Source organism: Quercus robur, chromosome 1, assembly GCF_932294415.1.
Source record: "Quercus robur chromosome 1, dhQueRobu3.1, whole genome shotgun sequence".
NCBI lineage: Eukaryota > Viridiplantae > Streptophyta > Magnoliopsida > Fagales > Fagaceae > Quercus > Quercus robur.
The window spans coordinates 19207377-19217593 of NC_065534.1; the positions used below are offsets into that span (position 1 = coordinate 19207377).

Sequence of the window (10217 nt, forward strand, 5' to 3'; positions counted from 1 at the left end):
TTTGGAGCTTTGGGAAGCATTGGAAGATGCCAAGAATGGCGGATGCTACGGTCTAGTAGCGGAATCCGGTAAGCTAGAAAAGAAAAAGGTTCGGCGCAACCTCGTTGGAGCAAGAAGCTTGGAGGGCTTAGGTACATCGGGTAGATTAGGCTTGGAGGGTCTATTGCTGTTCATGTATCCCAACTACATTTTCTAGTGGATTATTGACCGCTTGGAGGGCGGCAGAGAGGTTTTACGCCGAGGGCTTCGGTTTCCTCTTCGATAACACATCGTGTGTTGTCCTTGTGTTTGAATCTCTCTTCCCTTTATCTTTGCCTTTTATTTTCTGCTGTGGATGTGATTTATAATTGGCTTAGATAGTATTTACCAATTCCATATTATAGCTTATGTTCATTTTCCGCACACTAGTTGTTTGACATAAAGCTTGAATTGGTTAAGTTGTAATTTGGGGGTCTAAACGTTCAAAGGTGTTTATACACGTTTTTGAACTTTCAATGGCCTTTTTTAAGAAAATAATTTCATTGACATTACAAGGAGGGGAACCGTAATTATTCAAACAAACTAGCGGTTCACCATCCTCGTTACATATATTTCTCCAAATTATAGTTTGACTAGAATTATTTCTGAAGATAATCAATTGCACTCTTGTCCAATTGGAAGGCCTTGACGAGAACATCAAGCTCAATGGGAGGAATAGATCCAAAGACCGCATTTGCTATAGTGATAACCCCGGGATTCTAGCTGCTGAGACTGGCAAGGCCAAAGCATTGGTCTTCTCTATGTTGAATTGGAAATGAATGAGACCAATTGGGAATACAAAGACATCTCCCTTGTATAGAACTTTAGTGAAGAGTGTAAGGTTGAATTTAATCAACCATCTTGTTGGCTTTATTCCGTGCCAAATTTGCTTGTATTTCAGCATTCAGTAACCCTGTATTTAGGTGGGTTTTGTTGTAAGTGTAGTGAGTGAGATAGAGTGATTGCATGCTCAAGAGTGTGCAAGAAAACAGAGTCTTGCGGGTGACTCGCGGCTGCAAGCCGCCAGATGCAGCACACGTGCCAAGCATGCCAGAAGGTGAACAGTCATGCTAGCTGGAGCACTACAGGACAAAATAGGACAACTGGCCATACGATTATCTCGCGACTGGATCTCGTGACTCAGTCAAGTCACGAGACCAAGCCGCGAGCCACCCCTGTTTTGAAAACCTGACGTTTCACATTCTCTTCTTACCCCAATATAAATACCCCTTATACCCACAAATGAAAGAGAGCTTCCAGAGAGAATTTTGAGAGAGAAACCCTAGAGTAAAACAAGATTGATTCATCTATAATCTATACATTAGAGTCTCTTCAAATTCCTCAACTCTCTTCCTCTCCATTGTCAAACCCTTGAGAGGCATTTTACCAAAACCTTGTTCTCACCCTATTCATTACTATGAGAGGGCTGTTTGGTGTTCTGGGAAACAGTTAGGAAGGAACCAATCTATATTGGTTGATGCTATGGTCAAGTAGCAGAATCCGGGAAGCTAGAAAAGAAATAGGTTCGGCGCAATCTCATTGGAGCAAGAAGCTTGGAGGGCTTAGGTGCACTGAGTAGATTAGGCTTGGAGGGTCTATTGATGTCCATATATCCCAACTACATTTTCTAGTGGATTGTTTACCGCTTGGAGGGCGGCGGAGAGATTTTACGCCGAGGGTTTCGGTTTCCTCTTCGATAACACATCGCGTGTTGTCTTTGTGTTTGCATCTTCCTTCCCTTTTATCTATGCCTTTTGTTATCTGCTGTGGGTTATGATTTTAATTTGGCTTAGATTGTTTACCAATTCTGTTTTATAGCTTTTGATCATTTTCCGCACACTAGTTATTTAACATAAAGCTTGAATTGGTTAATTTGTAAATTGGGGGTCTAAACGTTCAAGGGTGTTTTTACACTATTTGAACTTTCATTTGGTATCAGAGCGGATACACTTCTAGTGGTTTCATTACCATTGTGTGATCCTTGACTCCCTATTGAGATGGATCGGTCTCAATCCCTAAATGCACCTCCATATTTAGATGGTAGTAATTATGCTTTTTGGAAGGTTCGCATGAGAGCATTTCTGTGTTCCGTTGATGAATCTGTTTGGGATGCTGTTGAGATTGGTTGGACCAGACCTGAGGCAGCCAAATCCACATGGGATAAGGCAGCACTCGCTGCATCTAATGCTAACAGTAAATCACTTAATGCTATTTTCTGTGGTGTGTCTTCAGATGAATTTCACAGGATCTCTCACATTACCGTTGCCAAAGAAGCATGGGAGATATTAGAGACCACTTACGAAGAAAGTAAAAGACACCAAGCTGCAGATGCTAACCACTCGGTTTGTGGAGTTAAAAATAAGTGAGGATGAGTCCTTTGACTCTTTCTATAGCAAGCTGAATGAGGTGATTGTAAGCAAGTTCAATTTGGGAGAGAAAATGGAGGATTCTAAAATTGTAAGGAAGATCCTTCGATCCTTACCGGAAAGTTTTCGTGCTAAAGTGACAGCGATTGAAGAGAGCAAAGACCTTGATGACATCAAAGTCTAGGAGCTGGTTGGTTCTCTTCAGACTTATGAAATGTCGCTGCCCAATCAACGGAAGAGTAAATCTCTTGCTCTTAAGACCATTAATGAGAAGGTGGAAGACCATGATTCATCGGGAGAAGATGTGGTTAACAAAGATGTTGCATACCTTGTAAAAAATTTCCGAAAATTCTTGAAATTCAAGAATAATGGCAAATTTGGTAACAAAGGAAAATTCCAAAGTTCAGGAAGAGAGAAAAGGGAATTCAAAAAGAAAGATGGAAAAGAGTTCCAATCTATACAAGGTGTCACTTGTTTCGAATGCAACGGCCATGGTCACTTTAAGAAAGAATGTCCGAATTATTTGAAATCGAAAGGAAAAGTGTATGCCACGACATTGAGTGACTCAGATTCATCCGACTCAGATTCTGAAGAAAGCTGTGATGGAAGGGAATTATTCAGCTTTTATGACTATTGCCCATGTTAAGTCTTCAGACGAGTTGAATCTGCTTGTACGAGACCTTGGAGAACATAGTGATGAAGAATCATTGGGAGTTGTTGAAGAATCAGATGCTGAAGAAGATGAAAGCACATCCAATCTTCATGAGAATTATAACTCACTCCTGGAGAAGTCGGGTGAATACACAAGGGTGGCCAAGACAGCTGTGAGAAAAATGAAGAAGGTAGAGGAGGACTATAAAAGTCTCCTAATTCGATATAGGGAGGCCAAATGTGAGATAGAAACACTGAACGGTGAGCTGTCAGAAATTTACACAAAAGTGAGATTTCTTGAGCAAGAGGTTGTGCAAGCAAATGCTAAAATAGAGAGGGTCACCACCAAGAAGCTAGATGATGTTATTTCATCTCAAAAGAGCTTTTAAGACAAATCCGGATTGGGATATACTAGAGGAAGTAGCTCATCTGGAAATGTCACTAAAGAAGTGAAGTTTATAAAGGCCAAAGAATCAGCTGATGTTGGTCCTACTACTGAGAAGCCCAAGATAGAGGAGAAGAGAAATGTGGGGAACAAACGGTTGTTGAATTCACGTAATCAATCTATGGACAGGTCTGAATCCCGAGCCAAGTCTCGTCCACGACCACAAAGAGGTCCTAGATCAAATTATGTGTGTCATCATTGCGGACTTCAAAGGCATACTCCACCAAATTGTCAAAAACTAAGAGTAATGAATAGTGCAACTCCTCAAAGGTCACGAGGACCTAGAAATGATAGGAGAAATTAGGCTGGTGAACCATCAAGAGATCAAAACGGTGATCCCGGAATGATGAACGTGATGAAGATGATTGGTGCATTCACCAATTGCTTGGAAAGCTTCACACGAAGGTTTGAAAGCCCTAACTCCCGTACGCAATCCTATAAGGAAATCACCCCAAACGCAAGTGACGTGTGGGTGAAAAAGGGTACTCATGCATAAGCATTACAACATGTCCATGCATTAATTCTTCCTATGCTTTTGTGACGGTGTTTGATTGTTTGGTTATTGTTTATGTTGATGATTATTTGTTTGTCTATTTGTGCATACTTTTGGTCATTTTTGTTTTTGATCAATCTTTTTCTTCTTATGTGTCAAAAATCCAAAAATCACATAAAAATAGAAAATCAAAAAGTTTGATTGACATTATTGAGTTTTGTCTCAAAACTTGTTTTGCCTTGTACTTTTGTGCTAATGGCTTTGTGCATTTTCGAGCGTAACTTGTTTCATTGCACTCTTATCACTATGGAAGAAATCTTGAAATTTATGTGATTGTTGTAAATAGATCTTCAAACTTGTCATGAATGATTAGTGATTGGTTATGTTGATCTTGAGACATGTATAGACTTGTGTCTATATATCTTCCCACTTTTTATTTTTGTTTTTGCTAAAAAGAGCTCACCAAATGTAAATTTCCAAATGAAAAGAGATATTGAGCTGCAAAAGCCTGTCGCACATACTAGTATTCGACTAGGAAAAAGGGAAAGCGACCAAAAATTAAAGTGAATATTTATTCAAAAAGCCAAAGGCTATCTCATCAAGGTGAAATATCAAATATCACTCTCACAATGAGAGGTGATTGTCTCAAAAGGATCAAAAAGATCAAATGTTATGATTGAAAGTGGAGTCAAATGTAAAGCTCCAAGTTATGATTATCAAGTTTTGTGGGAAGTCATATATGCATACTTCTATTATTGAGATGGGTCACATGATCTAGTGCTAATTGTGTATGCCTTGGTTGAATTGATCATTGAAATTTCAGATTAGACTAAGGACTATCTCATTGTTGATATCCACACACAACACACAAGTATATGTTCAATAAATGCCATATTCATTTGTGTGATTGTACTTGATGAAATGTGTTTTCACATGCTCAATCTTTGTTGATTCAAGCACAAAAATATTTTTGAGTGTTTTAAGTGTTTTTGGAAAGTATTTTGTTCTTAAAAACTGAAAATTTCAAAAATCATTTTTGCCCTGTTTTGGCGACTCATTCGCGGCTAAGTCAAGTCGCATGCCACAGTCGCAAGTTCGCGGGTCAATCTTGGCGACTTGTTCGCGAGTGGAAGGTCAAGTCGCGAGGGTTACACAGAGATTTTCGTGGCTCAACTCGCGACTCCCTCACGGGTAGACCTTCCAGTTGCGAAAAACACTTAGAAAATTTTTTCAAAATTTTGTCTTTGAGTGTTTTGGCGGCTTGACCTGGCGTCTTGTTGGCGACTCACTTTAGTCGCAAAAAACGCGTGTTTTGCTCAGTGAGGGGAGTTTTTAAATCTTTTTCAATTTTTCCTTCGAACTTTTTGTGACTATTCATTGTCTTTTTTATTTGAAACTTCTCAAACACACCGTGTTACCCACTTCCAACTCCATTGTTGCTTCATTTCTTCTCAAAATCATCAAGAAAAGGTATGGGTCTTCTTTTCCTCATCTTATATTCTCTGTTTAGTGAATGTTTTTCTTGCCATTTGAGTAGATATTGTATTCGAAACATTCTTCTCTTTGTTTATTGGGTATGACTGGTTGAGTTTGTTGTTGCTTTCATCCGTTTTCATATTGTTGGTCACATTGTGCTATTCTTTGTTCTGTGCTTTGGCCGTTGTTGATTTTCAAACTCTTTTGATAAATAGGTTTGGTACTTTTTGTGACTTACTCCATTCATTTGTGTGTGTGTTGAAGTATGCCTGAGGCATTGGATTACTTATCTCATGTTACTGTGTTTTTATGTTGACATAACATGTGTGTGCTTGCGACTTGAAAGTATCTCTTTAAAACACTTCATTTTCTGAATGTTATGCCTCACTGCCATGTGCACTATTTTGGGTGTTTGTGGTTTCCACTGATCTTTCATTTTTGATGTTTTATGCCTGTTCCTATCTTATGTGGTCTTATTTATGCTATCCGTCCTTCATGTTCGAATGTTCTCAATCTGTGCATATCATGGTCATGGTAGACTGTCTCATTGACAGTTATTTCTAAATTTGTGTTTCTCTATGCTTTATTGCACTTTCACCATTTTGATGCACCTGCTTCATTGTGCACTTTAGTATTGATTGTGGTTTTGTTTGGGTCTGACCTGTCTTAAGTTTGTATTTGTGTATAAAATCTCTGGTTTACACTCTTATTTGCATCTAATCATGTTGATATTCATCTTGTGTGGTGCTGTTTTTGGTTCTTTGCTGTGTGCCTATTCTCTTGCAGATGTCTCGTCGATCCTCTAAGGGCAAAGACATTGTTGCTGACGATTCAGCAACCTTAGTTGGTAAAAGGACTCGACTTTCATCTCAGTCATCTCAAGACTCCAATTTGGAGAGGTTTAGAACCTCGCTTACCTCACATATCTACTCAAACATCTTTGACAAGGCATCTCCTATAGTGGAACGGGTGGTTGAGTTTGACACCTTAGGGACCACATTTATCCCTCGAATCTTTGAGCCACGAGATTGGGCAAACTTATTTGGGAATTTTGTCGATCCAATGGATGAATTGGTTAAGGAATGCTACTCTAATACAAGTGATCTTGGAGTTGAACTAATTTTCTGGGTCAGAGGAAAGGAGTTTGGCATTTCCCCGAACTCCATAGCCGATATTCTCTGCATCACTAGACCTCAGAATGTGGATCTAACTCCGTACGATGATCGAACTCTAGAGATTCAAGACATTCTACAAGTTCTAGGATCTGATCATGAAGTATCCAATACAGGCACATCAATCAGCATCGCAAAGTTTGCACCAGAGTTGACCACACTAAAGTTGATCATGTTCTCTAATCTCTACCCACTGTCCAACACTACCTTCATAAATCTTGGGAGAGCTCAATTCCTTTGTGATCTTATTACAGGAGCCCTCATTGATGCTCACATCTTTCAAACCATGAGGAAGACCACGGCTCGAACTACAGCTCAAGGATGTATTCCATTTTGCAATCTTATCATGAAGTTCATTCTTCGTGAAGGCATTGTTCCTCCCTCAGATGGAAAAATGTTGACCCGTCAGCGTCCAATTTCCATGTACACTTTACAAGCCAACAGAAGTCATTCTTCTAAAACACCAAAGAGTGCACACATCTCTCCGGTTACTCCATCTGCTCCTAAGTCAGAGATACCTGTACATACCACACCTACTTTGCGTGTCATCCCTGAAGTTCCACAAACTAGCATTCCGCAAGCACAAACTGATCCTCAAACTGATAGAGTGGGTAGTTTGCTTGCAAATATTCAGAAACGCATTGATGAGATGGTGACACTTCTCTACTCCACCAACAACCATGTTCAAATGCGACTCGAGACCATGGAGAATCAGCTAGAAGTTATTCAACAGAAGTTAGATGACAGCCTTTAGCTATTCGTGCCAAAAAGGGGGAGAGCATTCAGTAAGGGGGAGAAAGCTCAAAGGGAAGTGTGCATAGTAATAGAGGGAGTACACACATACTTTTGATTTAAGACTTATCCTTTAAATTTATAGGTTTATGTTTTTGGATATTTAATGTTACTATGGGTTTGATACACTATGGTTTTGGTGTAATTTTGTTTCTAACTCATAACTTATAAACTTGGTTTACTCTTTATATATATATTGTTGATGTTATTTACTATATATTGTGATTTGTACCCATGTTGCTTTTGTAAGCTTTTAGGGTTATGTTTTATGCATATTTGTAGGCTTTATGGTTTGTACCATGCTTTATGCAACCTTTTATACTTTGTTTAAATCAGTACTTCTATCTAAATGTCTTGCATTTTCTTTTAAGTATTGCCACTCTTGTGCCCTTGTAGGATTGTTCCTAGATGCATATACTTAGTGTATTATGCATTGATTAAGTGTTGGCATACAAGTAACTTGCTTTGTTCTTGTTAACTTGTATGTTCAAGTGTTCATTCCAAGTGTGAATAAGCACTGTGATCACTACTTTGTAGTGATTACTTGTTTGATCAAGCCATGATTTAGTTCTTAACTTCATCTTTGCTTGATCACTTTAAGCCTGTTTCATATGCATTTCATGCTTTTCTGCATACAATGATCATGGTGTATTGTTGTGTTTCAGGAGTTTCATGTTCTTATGATTCAAGTGCTTCACAGCTTCTAGAGTTAGGTGTGAGTGAGTTTTGTTCAACTGTTCCTAACTCACATGTTAAGTCTAGAGCCTGTTTTAGGGTTTTATCACGGAATAGCCAAAGGGGGAGATTGTAAGGTTGAATTTAATCAACCATCTTGTTGGCTTTATTCCGCGCCAAATTTGCTTGTATTTCAGCATTTAGTAACCATGTATTTAGGTGGGTTTTGTTGTAAGGGTAGTGAGTGAGATAGAGTGAATGAATGCTCAAGAGTGTGTAAGAAAACAGAGTCTCGCGGCTGAATCTCGTGGGTGACTCGCGGCTGCAAGCCGCCAGATGCAGCACACGTGCCAAGCATGCCAGAAGGTGAACAGTCATGCAAGTTGAAGCACTACAGGACAAAATAGGACAACTGGCCATACAGTTATCTCGCGACTGGATCTCGCGACTCAATCAAGTCGCGCGGCCAAGCCGCGAGCCACTCCTGTTTTGAAAAACCTAACGTTTCACATTCTCTTCTCACCCCAGTATAAATACCCTTTATACCCACAAATGAAAGAGAGCTTCTAGAGGGAATTTTGAGAGAGAAACCCTAGAGTAAAACAAGATTGATTCATCTACAATCTATATATTAGAGTCTCTTCAAATTCCTCAACTCTCTTCCTCTCTATTTTCAAACCCTTGAGAGGCATTTTACTGAAACCTTGTTCTCACCCTATTCGTTACTGTGAGAGGGCTATTTGGTGTTCTGGGAAGCAGTTAGGAAGGAACCAATCTATATTGGTTGATGCTATGGTCAAGTAGCGGAATCCGAGAAGCTAGAAAAGAAATAGGTTCGGCGCAACCTCGTTGGAGCAAGAAGCTTGAAGGGCTTAGGTGCACTAGGTAGATTAGGCTTGGAGGGTCTATTGCTGTCCATGTATCCCAACTACATTTTCTAGTAGATTGTTTACCGCTTGGAGGGCGGCGGAGAGGTTTTATGCCGAGGGCTTCGGTTTCCTCTTTGATAACACATCGCGTGTTGTCTTTGTTTTTGCATCTTCCTTCCCTTTTATCTATGCCTTTTATTATCTGCTGTGGGTTGTGATTTTAATTTGGCTTAGATTGTTTACCAATTCTATTTTATAGCTTTTGTTCATTTTCCGCACACTAGTTGTTTGACATAAAGCTTGAATTGATTAATTTGTAAATTGGGGGTCTAAACGTTCAATGGTGTTTTTACACTATTTGAACTTTCAAAGAGTTTGTTTGGGTTGGATGTGACAAATCCAACTAAGAGAGTACCCTCTGTGACTACCAAAAGCTCAATGCCACGAGGGTGAGTGTGAGGAGGATTCAGGCTAGAGGGTGCATAGTCAAGGCAAGCCAAATATATGCCTAGTGTTAAGACTTGGTAATTTATCGACGTTCACAAGAGTGACATTTGATCCAACTTTATTTCCCGTGTTTCCAATAATATTGAGTCTGGAGAAGAAAAAATCATTTGCTATGTCTAAGTGCTGGGTCCTTGCAAAATTTTCCGTTCACAAATACTACACGGAGAAAAGTTTGTTATTGTCAGACAGTTCTATAAAAATGGACAATAACATATCTTAGATGGAAAAAATCTAATGTAGATGATATAACCATCAGGCACGATTTCATTACTGTGTAGAACTTAATTATAATGATCTCAAAAGAATGTGATGATAATACTACTACTGCTAATAATAAGGAGATCGACCATGTACGTACCACCAGAATTGGCATTCTCAGTTGCAACGCAAAAGTCTTGCAGAGGACTAGGGTCATAGGCAGAAGCAAGGGAAAATGCCAAAGCCAAAATGGCCACAGTAACAAGGTATGGAAAACCTTTCATCATATTTTTAGGATTTGCTATCTCTATCTTATGGTATAGTACTCGATCTGCGTATTCTTGCTTGGGTGAGGGATGGGAATATAGCATATGGGGATATCTCTATTTATAGAGGAGTCAGCGAGCTGGTCTATGTTTTTCACAAACGGAGAATATTAGACTGGGTAATTCTTTAACCATTATCAATTTCCTGCATAATGGGTACACCATGGTTTAACCACTATTAATCTGTTCATATTTGAAAAGCAATGAAATTAGATCACTTCAATGCCAT

At 39.2% G+C, this 10217-nt stretch overlaps 1 pseudogene; it reads right to left on the reverse strand.

Annotated features, from left to right (window-relative positions):
• Positions 1-617: 617 nt before the first annotated feature.
• Positions 618-9946, reverse strand: LOC126724296 (germin-like protein subfamily 1 member 7; annotated as a pseudogene).
• Positions 9947-10217: the final 271 nt, after the last annotated feature.